We start from the raw sequence: 20,789 nt of genomic DNA, 5'->3' as shown, positions 1-20,789 counted from the left end.
ATTGGGCAATGTCATGCATGAATGTCAGTGCCACTGTGATGCCACCTTGTTCCTTCAGTTATTCACAATAGGCAGAGTACAAAGTGTACTCAACCAGCGTGGTCAGGGAGAGAAATAATAGGCTCTGATTCTTCTCCTGTTTCCAGGCCCCTTACAGCTAGACAGCAACATCCAAAAGACTTGAACCTCAGAAGCATAATCCTGTGAGAATAACTTGAACCACCCAGTGACATATTCTATTGGCTGATATCTCTTGGTTTCACTTCCAAGTTTGAAAATAGCAAAACCTTCCAGTAAATGAGAATAATCAATTCACCTGCAATAACGTGCTATTTCTATCCATAGAAGTGGGCTTTGTTACCAAAAAAAACATTTTGCATTGAGTGATAAATATTTCGTCATTTTAATTTGAAATTAACCACACTTACAAATATGCAGCATGAGCAAGTTGTAAGAGAGCAAAGTACTGCAGATGCTGGAAATCTGAAATATTAGGTGGCACAGTGGTTAACACTGCTGCCTTACGCTGCCAGGGACCCGGGTTCATGCCCGACCTCAGGTCACTGTCTGTGTGGAGTTTGCACGTTCTCCCTGTGTCTGCGTGGGCTTCCCCTGAGTGCTCTGATTTCCTTCCACAGTCCAAAGATGTGTGGGTTAGGTTAATTAGCCAAGTCAAATTGTTCTTAGTGACAGGGGAACTAGGGTAATATGTGGGGTTATGGGAATAGGGCCTGGGTGGGATTATTGTCGGTGCTAACTCAATAGGTCAAATGGCCTCCTTCTGCATTGTAGGAATTCTATGATTCTATAAACAGAAAATGCTGCTATTTGTGATTTTTATCAATGACTTGAAGGGGCCGAAGGGTGGGTCAGTAAATTTGCTGATGACGCCAAGATTGATGGAGTAGTGGATGAGGTGAAGGGCTCTTGTAGGCTGCAAAGAGACATTGATAGGATGCAGAGCTGGGCAAAAAAGTGGCAGATGGAGTTTAACCCTGATAGGTGCGAGGTGATTTGTTTTGGTAGGACAAACTTGAATGCGGATTACAGGGTCAACAGCAAGGTTCTGAGGATTGTGAGGAACAGAGAGATCTTGGGGTTCATATCCACAGATCTCTGAATGTTGCCACTCAAGTGGATAGAGCAGTGAAGAAGGTTTATAGTGTGTTGGCGTTTATTAACAGGGAGTTTGAGTTTAAGAGCTGTGGGGTTATGCTGCAACTGTACAGGACCTTGGTGAGACCACATTTGGAATAGTGTGTGCAGTTTTGCTCACCTCACTATAAGAAGGATGTGGAAGCATTGGAGAGAGTGCAGAGGAGATTTATCAGGATGCTGCCTGGTTTGGAGGGTAGGTCTTATGAGGAAAGGTGAAGGGAGCTGCGGCTTTTCTCTATAGAGTGGTGAAGGATGAGAGGTGACTTAATAGGAGTTTATAAGATGATGAGCGGGATAGATAGAGTAGACAGTAAGAGACTATTTCCTTGGGTGGATGTAGCTATTACTAGGGGGCACAACTATAAGGTTCATGGTGGGAAATATACGAGGGATGTCCGAGGTAGATTCTTTACTCAGAGAGTGGTTGGGGTGTGGAATGCATTGCTTGCTGTGATAGTGGAGTCAGACACTTTAGGAACTTTCAAATAGTTATTGGATAGGCACATGGAACACACCAGAATGATAGGGAGTGGGATAGCTTGATTTTGGGTTCGGAGATAGCTCAGCACAACATTGAGGGCTGAAGGGCCTGTACTGTGCTGTACTATTCTATGTTCTATGTTCTAACACCAGTTAAAGTCCAACAGGTTTATTTGGTAGCAAAAGCCACTATCTTTCAGACCTCTGCTCCTCGGTCAGGTAAATGAGAGTTCTGTTCAGAAACAGGGCATATAAAGACTTGCATTCCAACCATTATTTTGTAAATTGAGTTTGCCCCGTTTGTATATGCCCTGTTTGTGAACAGAAGTCCCGTTTACATGACGAAGGAGCGGTGCTCCGAAAGCGGTGCTACCAGATAAACCTGTTGAGCTTTAACCTGGTGTTGGGAGACTTCTTACTGTGTTTGCCCATTGACTGGCTAGCCAGTGTGAAATTGCGATGAGAGCCGAACACGGCCAGAAGCATTTTTCTCACCCTCTTACAAGCCTGCCAGGCATACATACCTGTTGGATGAAAAGTTCAGGCCCAGATCTCAATTTACCAACTTTTGCTCTAACTAACTGGAAGGACATGGAAGGTAGACTCAAATTCCATTAGAGCTCTGATGAACGCTCATCCAGATTCGAAACATTGGCTCTATTCTCTTTCCACCAGTGCTCAGATTTTCCAGCACTTTCTCTTTTTGTTTCTGATGAGGCATTTTTTCTTTTAGCATTTCAAAACCCGCCATTATTATTTTAATGCTCATTGTTCTGTACATTCTGTACATGTGCATGGAGGGGGCAAGAGAGGCAAGGATCTGGCAAGGGGCATATGTAAAACCTTTTAAACTTACCTTTCAAAAAGTTCTTGAATCCAGATGATGTTTCACATCTTCTCTGAGGGGCGATGAACCACAAGTCATGACACCACAAAAATTGCAGGAAACAATGAGATGCCGACTCCTCGCAGTAGAGCCAGCCAGGTCAGGAATGCACAATGAAGGATTGCTGCCTGAATGTTTAGCCCATGTCGGCAAAAGTTGCCAATGCCGGGGATGGGGGCACAAGTTCCAGAATATGGTCCACCTCCCGTTCTTAATTGGCTCCAGAGTCAATCTATCTCCACAAAAACCTGGCGCTTGGTCTTTATTCAAAACTACACTCAAGATAATTGTTTGATTAGCACTTTTAGACAATGATCCTGTAAGTGTGGAAATTCCAGCTCCTAATCTCTGTAGTTACTTATTTTTAAGTTCGACCACCCAGCTTAATATCATGATTTATGATAGTTGGCAATGTTATAGCTTTATCTGTGCCAACAATAATCAAACAGCCAAGCTGTAAAGAGAATTTATCCTACCAGGACCATACATCGAAATCAGTTGCTGTAATTCTGGTGTCTTATTTTTAATATCTCAGATGAGAGTGTACAGTTACCATATTTTGCTTAATTGATTATACATGGATTCCTACTCTATCATAGTTTTGTCAACAATTCTTCTCTGGTATTACGAGCTACATTTGAGAGGGATTGTCAGATAAAGGTGTGAAGTGTAAGTATTATCCCGTTGTTCAGCAATGGGAAAAGACTCTCATTCCATCCAGCATGACACACCTTGAACTGATCCTGAGAAACAGAGATATAGCTGTTTCTAGTCTATAATTCTTTAGCAGTTAGCTGCACATCAGGTAGTTGACTAAGGTCAAGCTAATGGAAATCATTGCCATGAACTCAGGAGTGCACATATCTGAAGTAAAGTAATCACCTTACTCCTGGAATTTAGTTAAGAATGGAATTATTCATTTTGCAGCAGTACAGTGAACTAAATAATGTCATTTTATTGAGTGAAGTTTGCTGTGTTCATCTCTTATTATTGTATGAGATTTACTTGTAAATAAAGCTGTTTGCAACCAAAGTCACAAGGTCTGATTAAGGAGCTGTCTTTCGGCTACACAAAAATTAAGAAAATGTAGGACATTTCTACCTGGAGTTTCATCCATGCTGCATGTAGCGGGAGTCAGGAAAATTCCCAGCTCAGCCTGCCAGCCTTGTAAGAAAGAGCCCACCAAGACAGAATCTTCATTGCTGGGGCAAAGTGTAGGCTGGAGTTCGACCTGCTGACCTGGGTAAAAGCTTGTAGGCAGCCACAAGGTCTGCCATGTGCTAGGATGGGCTGTTTAGAATGCCCTCCTCACCGGCATGGGACTTTGTCACAGTTAAAAACACAAAGGCCCTCCAACTCTTATTCTTCACACCCCTTCACCCTCCAAAACCTCCCTATTCCCCATATATGCCACCTCATGCCTTGCCATTTCAAGTTTATCCCATTCTCTATTACCCCTCATGCCCTCTATTCCTAGCTATGGCACTTCTGTATCCATTGACCCACTACACTGTGTAGAACCAATGAATCCTACAATCTGTAGTATTAATTATAAAAAAAACTCTACAAAAATGTAATTCATTCATGTTGAAAAAATAAGTAATCTCACAACTAGCTAATAAGTGTCAATCATCCAGGCACTTTAAAGATTCAATAGCAAAAAAGACAAAAACTAGAAAACCACTTAATTTATGTAAACAAGTATTGTGAAATTGAAAACAGAGATCAGAAATCCCGAATTATACCTCGCTTCCTGATTCCCTAAGCCTGACCGTCATCCACAAGGCTCAAATCAGGCATGTGATGGAATACACCCTATAGGACTGGATGACTGTATATCCAACAACACTAAACATGTCAGATATCATCCAGAACACCACCTTCAACATTTACTGCGTCCACACTGCACAGTGGCAGCAGTGTGTACCATCTACAAAATGCTCTGCAGGAACTCAAGGCTCCGTTAACAGGTCTTTCCAAACTTGTGAGCTTTACCACCTAAAAGTACAAGGGCAGCAGATGCATGAATCATAGAATCAGAGAAAGTTTAAAATAAAAGTTTCTCTTAAAGAGAAAGTTTACCATGCCGCTGTACTACACCACATGGACTACGACGGTTCAAAAAGGCAGCTCACCACCACCTGCCTCCTCAAGGGCATTTGGGGATGAGCAATAATGCTGGCCTAGCCAGCCACATCTCATGAATTAATTTTTAAAAAAGGGCAATAGAGAGGGTAATATAACAAAATGTTCAGATATTACCATATACTACACCTTTGCTCTTTATGTGCACTGCGGTTCTCCTATTCTACTCATTTCCTTATTTCAACTTTGTTCTTTAGCTGAAAGTTTGATCAGAGGAGCACATGGGAAATAAACAACCACAAAGAAACAGAAAAGAACAAGGAATTGGGGAATCCAGGCAAAGGTTTTCATTACCTGTGGGAGATCACCAAAAACGTAAGAGATGTTTGGAAATTGAAGTTACTGTTCTGTCACTAAAATTTCAATCCCTACGTGAAAAGAAAAATGCCAATAAGAATCTGAATTGAACAGTAAAAATATAACGCCACGTCAGTGTCCAAATCATGTTTTTATGTAGATTCAACTCAACTAATGGCCTTTCACAAATTTGATTATTTAAGATCAGAGCACAATACTGGATGTTAATGTAATCATAGCATCACCATAGTAACATCTGAGCAACTTGAGTTAGTTATATCTTTTAAAACCTGGTGAAAGGACATGCACGGTATTTGGAATGTTAAAGTAAACTCAATTTTCCTATGCTTCCAGCTGGGAGCTGGAATCAAATGTAAGAGTACGACATTGTAACGTCAGTTCTGTGATCCAGAGCTAGTCTTCTTCTATTACATGAAGGCTATAACTTATTTTAAGCCCTCAGGAAGCAGAGTGATATTTAAGTGAATGAATGAATTGTTGTTTGAGTTTTGCTAAGAAAAGACAGCATAGTTGGAACCCAAATGAAAGCCCAGGACTGCTTGCTGCCTTTACATCAGCAAGAGTTTTGGCACATAATGACAATAGAGTTAGGTATTACATTGAAAAATGCAATTCTTTGATGTATCTTCATTAAACAACCCTGGCTGTTTTATCACCTACAGTATGGCTCACCATAACATTTATTGCACACGTTCTGCCATGAAAATATTTTTAGAATGACATTAGAATTTTACTGATTCCTTGCATTAAGCGTGAAGGTGCAGAACATGCTTAATCTGCCAAGGTTTGTGTAATGAGTTTTTGTTAAAGCTGCTATTCCCAGTGAAACTCATTTAAACATTGAAGTCCGGAAGTTAAACAAATAGAATTTTCCTCAATAGAAATAAAAATCAGAGAGGATAGAAAAACTGCTGCCCATCTGCTTTCATCATTTTACACAATTACACAAAGTCAAAATCTACCCAATGCATGTTATTGTCTTATAAACATTTAACATATTTGTATCTTCTGTATTCTTCTGAACACTATTTGACCCAAGATTTTAGCCTGTTTGTTTTAAATGGGCTATTATACCTGGTAATAAGAACAATTATATATGAGTTAAATATATGTAGAGTTGGTATGATAAGGAGAGATGGTGACATTGTGGTAATGCCAATGGACTAGTAATTCAGAAGTTCAGACTAATGCTCTGGGGATGTGGGTTCAAATCCCCATCATGGCAACTGGTGGAAAAGAGCAACACAGTGTTTAGCACTGCTGCTTCACAGCTGTATGGACCTGTGTTCAATTCCAGCCTTGGGTGACTGTGTGGAGTTTGCACATTCTCCCTCTGTGTGGGTGTTCTCCAGTTTCCTTTCATAAGCCCAAAGACGTGCAGATTAGGTGGACTACCATGCCAAATTGGCACTTTGTGTTGCAAAATGTGTACGTCAGGTGGATTAGCCATGGTAAATGCATGGGATTACAGGGACACTGTGGGGGAGAGCACCTGGTAAGATACCCTGCCAGAGAATTGGTGCAGACTTGGTGGACCAAGTGGCCATCTTCTGCACTATAGGGATTGTATGATTCTATGAATTTAAATTCAATTAATAAGTCTGGAATATAAGCTAGTCTCAGTCGTCGTCATTATGAAACTACCATTGATTGGCATGAAGATGCTCTGGTTCACTATTGCCCTTTGGGGAAGGAAATCTGCCATACTTATTTGGTCTGGCCTACATGTCACTCCAGAGCTGCAGCAATGTGGTTGACTCTTAACAGCCCTCTCACATGACCCAGCATGCCATTCAGTTCAAGGGCAATTAGGGATGGGCACAAATATTGGCCTTCCTATTGATGTTTTCATGGAGTCCATGAAAGAATAAACAAGAAATAATACTACTTAGTGTAATATTGAGACTAAAAGTTTTGTGGAGAGAAATTTATCTCAGCCAGTGGTGCAAAACAAGAGATAGTTCATTGGACTACCAATTATACACACTGCTGGTATCCAATTCCATTTCAGGCAATGGAACTACCCATCAGACATTGTGTATAATGGGTGGCCAATCAGATACAGCCTATTTTGTGCTACCACCCACTACACATTTCTACTGCCCAAATTGTACCACCCATTCCACAGCTGACATTAAAATATTTCTGCTTGTAAAATATATAGAACATAGAACACTACAGCACAAACAGGCCCTTCGGCCCACAAGTTGCGCCGATGACTTCTATACCTACTAAGCCATAGACCTATCTATAACCCCCAATCCCATTAGATCCCATATACTCATCCAGAAGTCTTTTAAAAGACCCCAGCGAGTTCGCCTCCACCACCACCGACGGCAGCCGATTCCACTCACTCACCACCCTCTAAGTGAAAAACTTACCCCTAACATCTCCTCTGTACTTGCTTCCCTGCACCTTAACCCTGTGTCCTCTCGTAGCGACCATTTCAACCCGGGGAAATAGCCTCTGAGAATCCACCCTATCTATTCCTCTCAACAACTTATAAACCTCTATCAGGTCGCCTCTCAACCTTCGTCTCTCCAGGGAGAAGAGTCCCAGCTCCTTCAACCTATCTTCATAAGGCATGCCTCCCAATCCAGGCAACATCCTTGTAAATCTCCTCTGCACCCTTTCAATTGCTTCCACGTACTTCCTATAGTGAGGCGACCAGAGCTGCGCACAGTACTCCAAGTGGGGTCTGACAAGGGTCTTATGTCATGCAGCAACAAATTATGTTTCTTTAGATTTTCCAAAGTGCAATGCCTAAAATTGCAACCAATGCTGAGGGCAAGATTTAACAAAACTTAGACCAGCAATCACACTGGATGTCTAGATTATTACCATTACCAACTCAGATTACCATTTCAGACTAGTAAATAAAAATGAGCTTGATGCAACGTTGTTGGGCACATGCTCACGATACATATGTTTGTATTTTGTATGTGTGTGTGTGGTGTGTCTGTGTACTTTAAACTCAATTTTTGGTTGAATAAATCAAAAGCAGACTGTTCTGAATGCATTGCTTCATTGGTGATAGATGTTTGTCAAGGAAGTATACACGTAAAAAGTAAATTTACGTGTGTATGTAAAGTTTTCCCTACTAAAATTAATACACATGACTAAAGCAAGGTCCAAGATTTTACACTGCCCTTCCCCTGCAGTCTCTGAGGCAGGATGTGGAGGGTTGGAGGAGACAAGGTAAAACATATAATAATATGAATAGGATTCCCTCCGTGAATCTCCGAGTGTTTGCCATCCTGAAAATTCAGGCCCTTGTCAGGCACAGTGCTGCAATACCTCCTCCGGCCACTGCAGTGCTGTGCTGGAAGTGCTAGGTAGCAGTCGTCCGAATCTGACTGGCCGACAGCTCTCCAAGGCAGGAATTCCTTCAAAGTGCAGACAGAATTCCTGCCTGCTGCCAATCATTGCTCATTAGAGTGTGAAATGGCGGCGGGCCAATCGGATTCTCTGGGTAGGGGTGCTGCGCAGTTGCCATCTTGAAAATTCAGGCCAGTGTCTCAGAGCCAGCAGTTTGTGTCAAGCAATACAGATTTGTCGATATTGATGACTTAGCAACAAAGCAACTCATTTTGTATTTTCATGGAAAATCGAACAAGGTGAAATGCCATCCCAAACACTGATAAAAATTCCTGAATCCAATATAATAAAAAAATAGAATGGATCATATTCAGGCAACAGAGGGTAGGATTTTCTGGTTCCGCCCACCTTGAGGCTGGAAATTTCCACCCAAGGTCAACGATCTGTTTAATGTCCCTTCCCTGGGTGGGACCAGAAAAGCAATAACTATTATTGTAGAGCATAGCAACCCATTGCATATTATATCAAGATCATTGGTTTTGCATTACAATGATAAACAGATTTAATAATAGAACATCATCAAAAATCACAGGTAAATATTACAGTGTTACATAAAATAAAACATGGAATTTACATATTCAGCCACAATAAACCAGTGCCACTAATTATCATTTTACTGATGTTCATTCAGACAATGTGGATACATGGTGCACTTATCCTGTGTTTGATTGTGTGTTTCTGTCATACCATCACTGAAATGCTCTGATTAATTTAGAGTGCATGTCAAACAACTGGAAAATAAAACAAATGAAGTATCAAAATCAAACTAAATCTCAGGATATAAATCGTATGCTTTCAATTTTGAAATTCTCTTCAAAACGTTCTAAATCAGCCAGTGTTGCAGACAGTACTTCCATATATACTTCCAGTTGTACAATGACAGAATGATGGATATAACCTATAACATATAAATGATGGATTTTGGGCAGCATGGTGGCACAGTGGTTAGCACTGCTGCCTCACAGCATCAGGGAGCCGGGTTCAATTCCCAGCCTTGGTCTGTGTGCTGTTTACACATCCTCCCCATGTCTGCGTGGGTTTCCTCCAGGAGCTCCGGTTTCCTCCCACAGTCCAAAGATGTATGGGTTAGGTGGATTGACCACACTAAATTGCCCCTTAGTATCAGGGAGGGCTAGTTCGGGTAAATGCATGGGGTTATGGGGATAGGGCCTGGGTGGGATTGTGGTCAGTGCAGACTGAATGGCCTCCTTCTGCACTGGAGGGATTCTATGAAACAGCAGCAAGTTATGACAAGCTGGTATCCCATAGCTTTTTCAGTATTGTTAACATATTTTCATAGGTCATAAGGCTGTGCCCAGGACTGCTTTTAAGGTATATGTTTTTTGAAGATTGTATCATGTTTTGAAACTGTTGATCAACTTCTGCTTCTTTCTAGATTGGCATGTATCTGTAAATGGGTTGAATTCATTCTGTTAAAGTCAATATACAGTAAAATAATCTAATAATCTGCATCCTGGCCGCCTGATAAGACAGAATCAGTCATGAAGCAATTGCAATGAAGAGAAAAACAGATATGTAGGCAGGGAGAGAGAGGAATGATAGTGGGAGAGATGAGGAAATAGCTGGAGAGGTAAAATGGAAGAGAAACAAAAGAGAAAGCATGAATTAATGAAAGAGAAACTAAGAAGAGTCAACATCTAAACTGTTGTCAATGGTGCTGAAGTTGCCCACCTCCCAGCAGTTTGAATCTTTTGAAAAGACAGCCAGGGAAGAAACCATTGAAAGCAATTGGCAACTTGAGTAGGCTAGATTGGGAAAGGAGAATGTGATTGGCCCCGTGAATTGAGTAAAACCACCAAGCTAGTTGTGCCATGACAGTTAAAAGAAATTACAACTTTGGAGCAACAGGTGAGAAAGAGACATTCAGCAGATATAAAGATTGTCATTGGGTGCATTGGAGACTGTGTCTGAAGAGGGAGAGACACAAAAAGAGATGAAGAGCTAATAGTAAGCCAGAGATGGTAAACAGAAGAGGAATAACGTGAAGTATAAAGAATAAGGGTGGTCTGTACCTTACAGAAATAATGCAAATTAGATTTGTATGGAAGAAAAATCTAATTTTAAGAATGGGAGGCTTGAAGAAGAAGAAAGACAATGATTATTTTGCTACTACTAGACCACTGCCAAAACATAATACTCCATGACATCTACACCAATATCCTGGAGATTGTATCAAATTGCATACACTCAGAGTCTCACAGGTCAGAAAATAAATGTAGTTGGTTGCTAGAGGTTATAGGGCTTTTTAATATGCAGGTGCAGCTACCAGTGTGGGTTAGGTTGATAGGTTGTGGTAAATTGACCCTAGTGTCAGGAGGATTAGCAGGGTAAACGGGTGGGGTTGCGAGAATAGGGCCAGGTGGGAATGTTGTGGATACAGACTCGATGGGCCGAACGGCCTCCTTCTGGACTGTACGGATTCTATGGATTTTCTCCTGGACTGATCAGCTTTCCAAATAAATTTAAAATCTCACCACATCACTACTGCTGAAAAGGAGCACATATTCTTGCTGCCCCACTAATATCATATACAATTTATGCCAAACATCCTGTGAATGAACTGGATGGTTTGAAACTGAAACTGGGGTTTTTAGTTTCCAATGTGTCTGTGTCAACATGGGCCATGTTTAAAAATTAACCTTGATTTGTGATAAATCCCTTACTGGAAATTACGTGGGATGCCCACCACATTCTTGGAATTTACTTTAATGATGAACAATCAGGAGCTGTACAAGAGCAAAGGAATTTAGATGTCGATGTATACAAATCACTAAAAGCTAGTGCACAGGTTTACCTCAAAAAACTAGAACACAAAGGAGAAGAAGTGATATTCCTGTTACATACAGCCTTGATCAGGCCTCGTTTGTAGTACTGAGCTCAGTTTTGGGTGCCATATCACAGGAAATGTAAATTGGCCATGTTATTGCACAGTTTCACCAAAATGATACTGGCACTTTAAGGGTTAAATTGATATGACAGCTTTCATAAACATGAGTTGTGTACCTTATGTTCGGAAGATTGAAGGATAATTTAATTGAAATATTTAAAATGAATCCAATAGTGTAGATACAGAGGAACTATTCCCTCTGGTGGAAGAATTCAGAACAATTGGGAATCTTAAAATTAACAACTATTTCAGGAGTGAAATAAGGAATCCCTTTTTCACACAAAAAGTGGTAAAAATCTGGGACTCTATAAAAGGCTGTGGATGATATGTCAATTGAAATTTTCAAGCCAAAGCAATATATTTTTATTACTTGCTGATAGCAGTGGATATGGAGCGGGCAAATTCATTTGAGGTACTTTTCACCCATGATCCTATCTGAATGCCTGAACAGGGTCAGCAAGCTGAATGTCTGGTTCCTATTCTGAGCTTCATATTTTTCTATCATTTCAGTAAGTGATGAAGAATAAACCACTTAATCACCACTTGCTTACAGACATGTGTTACTATTACTGGCTATGCTTCGCTGATGAGAATAATTGCCTTCAATGAATCTAAAGGTCGTTGATGAGACTGATTTGGGAACTGCAGACTTTATGGCATGTGCAGCATTTGTTGATATGTGGGATGTCTAGTCACGTATTGTCAGTTCGGGGCAGGGGGAGTTCTTTTCACCTCTTTCACTTTTTCTCTTCATTTTGTTGTCGTTGGGTCTCAAAATGCTGGGATCCTTTTGAGGGATGCTGCTGCCATCTGGTTCGGTGCAAAGCGATGGTCTCCCAGGAGTAGCTGTCAGTGTTGCATATCTCCATGTTGGCTTTCAGCAAATCCTTGAAGCATTTCTTCTGACCCCCTGGGAGACTTTGCCCTGACTAAGCTGGGAAAAGAAGACCTGCTTTGGGAGTCTGGTACCTATATGACCAGCCCAATGATGCTGATGGTGAATGACTATATAGTCTTAAATCTCATGGTTCCTTCTTGGAAGAGGACATGTATGTTTTTGCACCTGTCCTTCCACTTAAAATGTAAGATCTTCCACAGGCAATATTGTTGGTATGATTCCAATACTTTGAGCAGCCATTTATAAGTAAACGTTATGACACAATTACGCATTAAAACAGTAGAATTTCCAAACTTGAACAGAAAATATATTTGTCAGTTGTTTAAAACTATAAAAAGACAGAATCTGGAATGCTTGCCGTTTTTCTCAGCATGTTCTTGGATACAGTCTTTAAGAATAGTTAATAGAATGATTTCTCATGGACCCCCAACTGGCATGTATTATTATCCATAGCGGTCGGAAGTGCCAACAGAGCAATGATTTATAAACAATTCCCTATCGCTGAAGTAAAAGAAAATACTTTAAAGAATTGTTTTGAACAAGCGCACAGCACGGTGGACCATTGGGTAGAAACTGACCCTTCGTCGTGAAGACTTTACAGGTGTAAAGCAGGAAAACATGGGCCAATGTTGGGACGCAAAGACCTTTGAAAGCCTGAAGAAAATCCATCCCACGCACACCCACTCCCCAACAAGCATTGGTTATTCTCCAAACCCCCTCCCCCCAATCCAACAATCATCAGGGACTTCCCACCCGATGCACAGGCTCCTGGCATTGCCAAGTTGGGCAGTGCCAGGGCACTGCCTGGGCATGTCCCTAACTCCCTCACCACCCCCCCCACCCCACCCTCAGTGGCTATACCCACCTTTGTCCTCCAGCAGTTTCCTCTCGACAGCTTCAGTTTAACAGAAGCTACTGTAAACCTTGTTGATGTAACATTGATGAAGGGGGTTTCCCCACCTGGGGAGACATATGGCCAGGAAGCCCTTTGAAAACATTTAAAATCATTTAAATATATTTAAAGGACCTGGGTAGGAACCTCATTGCGTCACCAGCAAGGGGTAGGGAAAATCTAGGAATGAGCTCTTGCTAGAGAGATTCTGGGTCCTGTATTCTCATTCTTGTATTTACCGCCAGTGCCACCATTTTCATCCCACGGTCAATGCCAGCTGAAAGTGCAGGTCAAGAGGTTGTTGTAAATCCCTGCAGTCTCATGCCACAGGGCCTGCTACCTACTGGATCAGTAGTCAGGACCAGAGACCACCAACAAGACATTGAAAAACCTGGGAGCAACTTTGCGACTCATCAAGTTTGTGACTACAAAGATAATTATGTTCCTACTATTAAAAAGAAATCGCATCTGGGATTAAAACCTTGCTTTCAGAGATTCGTACCACCTTTAAATAAGGTTTCAGGAAGTCAGTAAGAAAGTCCACTAACGCCTCTACTTTCTCAGATGACTAAGGAAATTTGGCATGTCCGCTACAACTCTTATCAATTTTTATAGATGACCGTAAAAAGCATCCTTTCTGGTTGTATCACAACTTGGTATAGTGCCTGTTCTGTTCGAGACCACAGGAAACTACAAAAGGTCTTGAATGAAGCCCAGTCCATCACCCTCCTATCCATTGATACTGTCTACACTTTCAGCTGCCTCAGAAAACAGCCAGCATAATTAAGGGCCCCATGCACCCCAGATATAGTCTCTTCTACAGCTTCTTCCATTGGGAAAAAGATACAAAAGTCTGAGGTCACGTACAAACCGACTTAAGAACAGCTTCTTCCCTGCTGCCATCAGACTTTTGATGGACCTACCCCGCATTAAGTTGATCTTCCTATATATCCTAGCTATGACTGTAACACTACACTCTGAACTGTCTCCTTTCCTTCTCTATGAATGGTATGCTTTGTCTATATAGTGCACAAGAAACAATACTTTTCACTGTTTGTCAATACATGTGACCATAATAAATCAAATCAAATCAAAATCAGCTACAAATTGTGCCACAAAAGTGGGTAGATTGCCCATTTCCTGGCACAAGTGAGTGGACAGATCATGAATCCCATTCGAATAAGGCTCGTGTGCTACAATCTCCCAGTGCCCATTCTGGCAATGAGATGGGAGCTTCTGTTTCATTTGCAGTGGTGGCTATCTGAATTGGATCAATCTTGAGGCTTTCACTCAAACCCCAGGTGGCTAACTCAGTTTACCTCAGATCCTAGTTTTGCTTTACATTCTTCCATCATGACTTGATTGTGTGCACATACATAACTGATAATTAGGAACAACTTTAAACATTTCAATATTTTTCAAAGGAACATTTCAATGAACAGAAAGGTAAGCTCACAAAAGAGACGTTCCCATCAAGGTACTTCATGCTGAGGTAAAATATAAATTCCTAATCACAAAAATGCAAAGAACTTGCAAACACCACCAACAAGACAAATCGTGTAACCTTAGATTATGGGAGGTTTTGCATTGAATGTACAAATAATTTATTGAATGCTAATGGTAGTTTGCAATGCCCATTCATTCCTTTGAATAGATAAGGACAACACTGGTGCGATGAATTTCTTTTATTGAACAGAACTTAAAGTAAATTAAATCATTTCAGAAGCAGAGAGAAAGCAAACTTCGAAACTGGCTGCTAAGCCAGTCCCTGTACTGTACTGGACAGGATCTCAAAAACAAACTGCACAAATACACTAAAATCCAAACTATATTTCAACCATTATCTCGTTATTGTAAATGTCTTTGCAATCTGTCTCTGTCTGGCAAACACTGGTTTTGCAGCCATTTTGTTGACTATGACTAGATACAGCCTTAGCTAGGGTATAGAGAAAGATCAAAACTTGTTTTGCTTGCTGTGTACTGTTCAGGAAAGTGGCCAATTTTCAGTTAACCCAGCATGCCTTCTGAGTTTTAAACTGCAGCCAACTCTAAGTTTAGTAGAGTTAGTTGCATAGGCAGAAATATCTTAAAACAAAGCCTTTGCATGGATGAAGTCTTTGCATAGACTAAAGCAAACAGAGCTTAGCAAATATAGGACCTCTCACCCTGCCAATGGTTTTCTCTAGGTATAATTAGTTTCACATTTGTCAATTATTTGTTGTACTGCTGCTGTGAGCTACCTGCTTTCAGCAAAACAGGCTGACAATGGCTTTTGCTTTATTATGTTCTTTAGTGTTACGGAGTCTGCTTGCCCCATACACCCACTATGGAAGAAGCTTTTCAAATCAATAATCTGATGAATGTTATATTTGTGTCTTCTAGGCCTATATTCATTGTCCCTGTTTAATTACATCTAATCCATACTTTTCAGCCAATATGCTGAGCACAGGAGGTATATCAACTCCTTCAAGACCATGGCTGGGATTTTCCACTCTCCTTTTTGGGCGGAGCAAAGTATCTCACAAGATTTTGGGAGCCATTATGACATTTGCTAAACTTTGCTTACTTAATGCCATTTTTAACAAACTCCAATTTTAAATACATTTGAAGGTTTTAAAGTTAGGTGAGTAAATGGACAAATGTATCCATACAGTTTGATGTTGGCTGATTGTTTAACAGTATGGAAGTTGCTATGAATCCTTAAAAACATAATGGGGTGAATTTTGCCATTCTGCCACCACGGAATCGTAACAGGTGAGGGATGGACCATGGAAAGGTCCGTTGACCTGGGGCGGAGTTTTCCTGTTTTGGGACAAGCATGGCTGGAAAATCCCGCCCATTTATAACAACTAGATCACAAACAGCTATCGATGACATGGACTTACTGAATCAAACCCTTCAACTTACCGCATTCCTTCTTGTGCATAACTTAACACAGCAATTTTATATCCTTTCCTAGAACTGTTTGTTGTACAGATATTCCCTTTCATCGCAACACAATCTAATTACTGAAGCTAGTTTGCTTTTAGGAATTAATTGAGAAAAATGAATCAATAGAAAACTGTTCCAGAGTTCACTGAGTATTTGATTGGTCTGTAGGGCAGGAATACTAGGAGATGAACTTGCTGGAGGTTTAGAGTGGAAATGACATTTCCATCATGCAGGGTCCAAGCTTGAAAGATACTGGGAGAAATGAAGAGAGCAATTTTGCTAGATTCTCCATCAAAATGACAGCAGACTCGTTTTTTACTGTCCCTATACTATTGTGTTTAATCAAGCATTCTCTTGCATTGCAATGGGGTCACATGAGGTAGAATCTTGTGCCAACAACAGGGGTCGTGGCTGCCAGCTGAAGATCTGGCAAGACAACTTTTGGAGAAGATCCATAGTAGTACATGTCAACCAGCAGTTAACAGGCTTGTGGCAGCCTTTTCACAGGATCAGAAACCCAGGGTCGGACGTCCCGCCTACCACAGATTGCCAACAATCAGAAGCCATCACTGGGGAGTCGGTAGCTGCTGCCAGAATGACGACCACCCAAGGCCGAAAGTCCAGGCCGGAGGGGATTCACGGTTGGAGGTTTTGAGGGGAGGAAGTGTAGAGGAGTCAGCAGGAAGGGCAGAGGGGTGGTTCTTAGCAGGACCCCCTTCCCTATGCTACGCTCCTTGATCGCACACTGAGCGCATTTGAACAAGGACACCAAATTCCACTGACGACATGTAGTTTGGTTATGTTGGCACAGAGCTCCTTAATTTTTCATGAAACATGGCTGTTGTTGGATGGAATCCAGAAGAGTTTTTGTTTGATTCTATATTATGTCTTTAAAAACACATAGAACATTAAGTTTTACTTTTAGCTACCTTCCATCATGCCAAAATCTAATATAGCCTTTATCACAAAGTGATCTAGTTTTCACAACTATCATTAAAATGATTATTTTTAGATATGGCTCCTATTATAACATTAAGCACTTTGTTAAGTCAATCCAATTTCCTTTGTTCTGCTCCAAGACATTGCATATGCAAATGATCAAATTGAAAATATTCATTGCTCCCCGTTGGCACTCAAACCTGCTTCATATCAGAAAGTGATTTTTGAGTCTACTGGCTGGAAATCACTAATTGAGTTTTTTTTAAAAGCCGCATTCCAGTGATTTGAGCTTACAGCCAAAGATAGCTACAGAACTGTATCTTCCATATTCCAACATAATTACATGAAGTATACCTGTTCTGAAAAAAACCTAACAAAGACAATGATCATAGGAGAATGTATAAAACACATTCCTTAGCGCAATGACCGGATACTCATTTGGGCACTCAACTGGGTGGAGAAAAACCATTAGACACAACCACTTCAACAAAGGGTTCCTCGACATGTATAATCAAGCTTCAGTTGGAATACACTGGCCATGACCTTATTTAGATCCCTGGGCACTTGGGAGAGAAGATTGTGTAACAAGCCAAACTCTTGTCTGTTTTAAGGACCGGTCCTAAGCACCTGTCTTAAATTGGGCAGATTCCTGAAGTTCAGTAATATATGGGTCCTATACATACATGCACATGCACGCACGCATGCATCCATGCGCACACACACACGTGCAAGTGTCAGGCCCAGTGCACCTAAAAACTACCAGCAGCATTCAGAGCAGCTTATGACAGCAATCAGTGGACTGTACAACATTGATTTGACACCAGTGCTGCTATTTTCAAAATGAAGGAGCCTACTTCCTACTCACAGCACTATTTTAAAAGGATCATAAAGTATTTAGAATCATAGAATCATAGAAAAACTACAGCACAAACAGGCCCTTCGGCCCACAAGTTGCACCGATCATATCTCTACTTACTAGGCTTACCTATAACCCTCAATCCTATTAAGTCCCATGTACTGATCCAGAAGTCTCTTAAAAGACCCTATCAAATTTGCCTCCACCACCACCAATAGCAGCCAATTCCATTCACCCACCACCCTCCGAATGAAAAACTTACCCCTGACATCTCCTCTGTACCTACTCCCCAGCACCTTAAGCCTGTGTCCTCTTGTGGCAGCCATTTCAGCCCTGGGAAAAAGCCTCTGAGAATCCATCCGATCAATACCTCTCAACATCTTATACACCTCTATCAGGTTCCCTCTCATCCTTCGTCTCTCCAAGGAGAAAAGACCAAGCTCTCTCAACCTATCCTCATAAGGCATGCCACCCAATCCAGGTAACATCCTTGTAAATCTCCTCTGCACCCTTTCAATAGCTTCCACATCCCTCCTGTGATGAGGTAGGATTACCATTAGCAAGAAATAATTCTACAGACCCTCTCTCCCTCAGGTCACACCAGCCCTGAGAGCAAAGCTTTCCAGAATTCCTTTTCGACCGACCAACCGATAACATCCCAGCTCAATAACTAGTTCATGATTCTGGGGGACATCCAGCTGTTTAGTGTCTCTGAGCCATTCACATAGGTTTACTAGATTGATACCTGAAATGAGGGGTGTTGTCTTATGAGGAAAGGTTACTGGGCTTGTTTCCACTGGAATTTAGAAGGCAACTTGATTGAAGTACATAAGATCCTGAACGTTTTTGTCAAGATGGACATGGAAGGGATATTTGCTCTTGGGGGTGAGTCCAGAACTAGGGGGCACTGTTTGAAAGTTAGAGTATCATCCTTTGAGGAGAATTTTTTCTCTCAAAGGGGTGTGTGATTTTGGAACTCTCTGCCTTCAGAAGGCAGTGGAGACAGGGTCATTTAATATTTTTAAGGAGGAGATAGATTCTTGTTAGGCAAGGGAATCAGAGGTTATTAGCATAGATGGAAATTATTTGAAACAAAGACAGATCAGTCATGATCATATCAAATGGCAGGCTTGAGGGACTGAATGGTCTACTTCTTGCTCCTATTTCGTATGTTTGTATGTCTCAACAGAAAACTTGGCTTGTGTTAGATGTATGACTCATGATACTTGTGTAGGACCTACAAATCCCAGCAGAGGAGAGGTGTAATGCTGATCATGCTTCAACAAGAGCAGCAATAGAACAGGTATGGCTGTCTGAATCGCTCAGGTAAAGTGCTACAGTACCGCCAGTCATAGAATCATAGAAACCCTACAGTGCAGAAAGAGGCCATTTGGCCCAGAGATTCTGCACTGGCCACAAACCACCCAGGCCCTTCCCCCATATCCTAACATATTTACCTGCTAATTCCTCTAACTTACACATCTTAGAATACTAAGGGGCAATTTTAGCATGGCCAATCAATCAAACCCGCACATCTTTAGACTGTGGGAGGAAACCAGAGCGCCCGGAGGAATGATTCCCTTGCCTGACAAGAATCTACCTCCTGTTTAAAAATATTAAATGACCCTGTCTGCACTGCCTTCTCAGCTGCCAGAGTCTCTGGCCTGCTGCACCTACATAACCTTGTGCAACAATAGGGTGAGAGATTATCAGATAGGAAGCTGGAGAAGCCCCCTTAAAAGAAGAGGAAGGGAAGAGGTTGATGATCCTGAGAAAGTGCATGGTTTAGCTACAGCCACAGGTGCCAGGACAATTGAGCAACACACCAAATGGGCCCGTGACACCCTCATCAAAACCTGTTTCCAACAAGGGTGGTCCCTGCCATATCTCCTCAGTAAATGCTGTGATGGAAGAGTTAGCAACTCTGGCACACTCCTTCCAGACCAACGTACATTCCTACAGTCTCTGGCACCTAGTGTTAAAAATGCTGCAGACCCTTGTCACAAACAAGCCCATACGCATGGTTTTGTCATCGCCACACACACTTGTGATTTGGAGGAAGTTGCACATGATTCATTGACACAGGCTCCAATTGCTGGCAATGCCTTGCTAAGAACTTGATTTTTGACATGCAATATATGGAATTTCTCAGCTGCAAATGTTGTGTAGATGGCAACTTCTGACAGATGATAAGGGGTTGAGCATCATATGCTGCCTTGTCGGATAGGTTCCAAATAACTGACCTTACAATAGTTGCCTAAAATACAAACCTGCACAGGTTAATAGACTCTGAGATGCCACGACTTCCAAGTCCACAAGATAAGTGGTGTTTCTATAGCCCCACATCAGTCATCATTGATAGCCAATGAAGTGTTGTGCTCTTAAATGTACCTGTTAGTTTGTATAGCTCCCAACATAAAGGCCATTCGACATACAGGAATAAAATGCTCTAAACTACTTACACATGACTTATAACATCAACAGAAATTAATATATATCCATAGCACCCCTGTGCCATTAGAATATTTTTCTCTTACATTTTCTGCCATTGTGCCTTGGTGCAATCTTGATATCAGCAGCTGAGGTGGAGGCGGCTTGCTGAGTGCTCTGTCCGATTGCCTGAGACGATCTTTGCTGCCATTCTTCCGAGGTCAGAGGCCTAGACGACTCTGGCCTGTTGATGGCTTCCTGCTCAGGTTTGATTTGATTTGATTTGGTTTATTATTGTCACATGTATTAGCCCACAATGTGTACAATACAATACAAGTATTGTTTCTTGTGCACTATACAGACAAAACATACCGTTCATAGAGAAGAAATGAGAGAGTGCAGAATGTAATGTTACAATCATAGCTAGGCTGTAGAGAAAGATCAACTTAGTGCAAGACAGGTACGTTCAAAAGTCTGGCAGCAGCAGGGAAGAAGCTGCTCTTTAGTCAGTTGGAGCATGTCCTCAGACTTTAGTAGCTTTTTCCCAACAGAAGAAGGTGGAAGAGAGAA

At 41.4% G+C, this 20,789-nt stretch overlaps 1 protein-coding gene across 9 annotated transcripts in view; it reads left to right on the top strand.

The window, feature by feature from the left end:
- Positions 1-20,789, top strand: part of dlgap1a (discs, large (Drosophila) homolog-associated protein 1a) — a 654,490-nt gene that overhangs the window by 383,026 nt on the left and 250,675 nt on the right. For 8 of the 9 annotated variants that reach the window (XM_080194324.1, XM_080194322.1, XM_080194325.1 and 5 more), the window contains one exon: positions 4,867-4,984. The exons of the other annotated variant lie outside the window; for it this stretch is intronic. The gene's annotated coding sequence lies outside the window, so the exon portion shown is untranslated. The remainder of the gene's footprint in view (positions 1-4,866; positions 4,985-20,789) is intronic. 9 annotated transcript variants of the gene reach the window in all.

This window comes from Carcharhinus amblyrhynchos, chromosome 8, assembly GCF_965287045.1.
Source record: "Carcharhinus amblyrhynchos chromosome 8, sCarAmb.v2.hapA, whole genome shotgun sequence".
Taxonomy (NCBI): domain Eukaryota; kingdom Metazoa; phylum Chordata; class Chondrichthyes; order Carcharhiniformes; family Carcharhinidae; genus Carcharhinus; species Carcharhinus amblyrhynchos.
The sequence above is the reverse complement of the archived record's forward strand: the minus strand, read 5'-3'. Positions and strand labels throughout refer to the sequence as shown.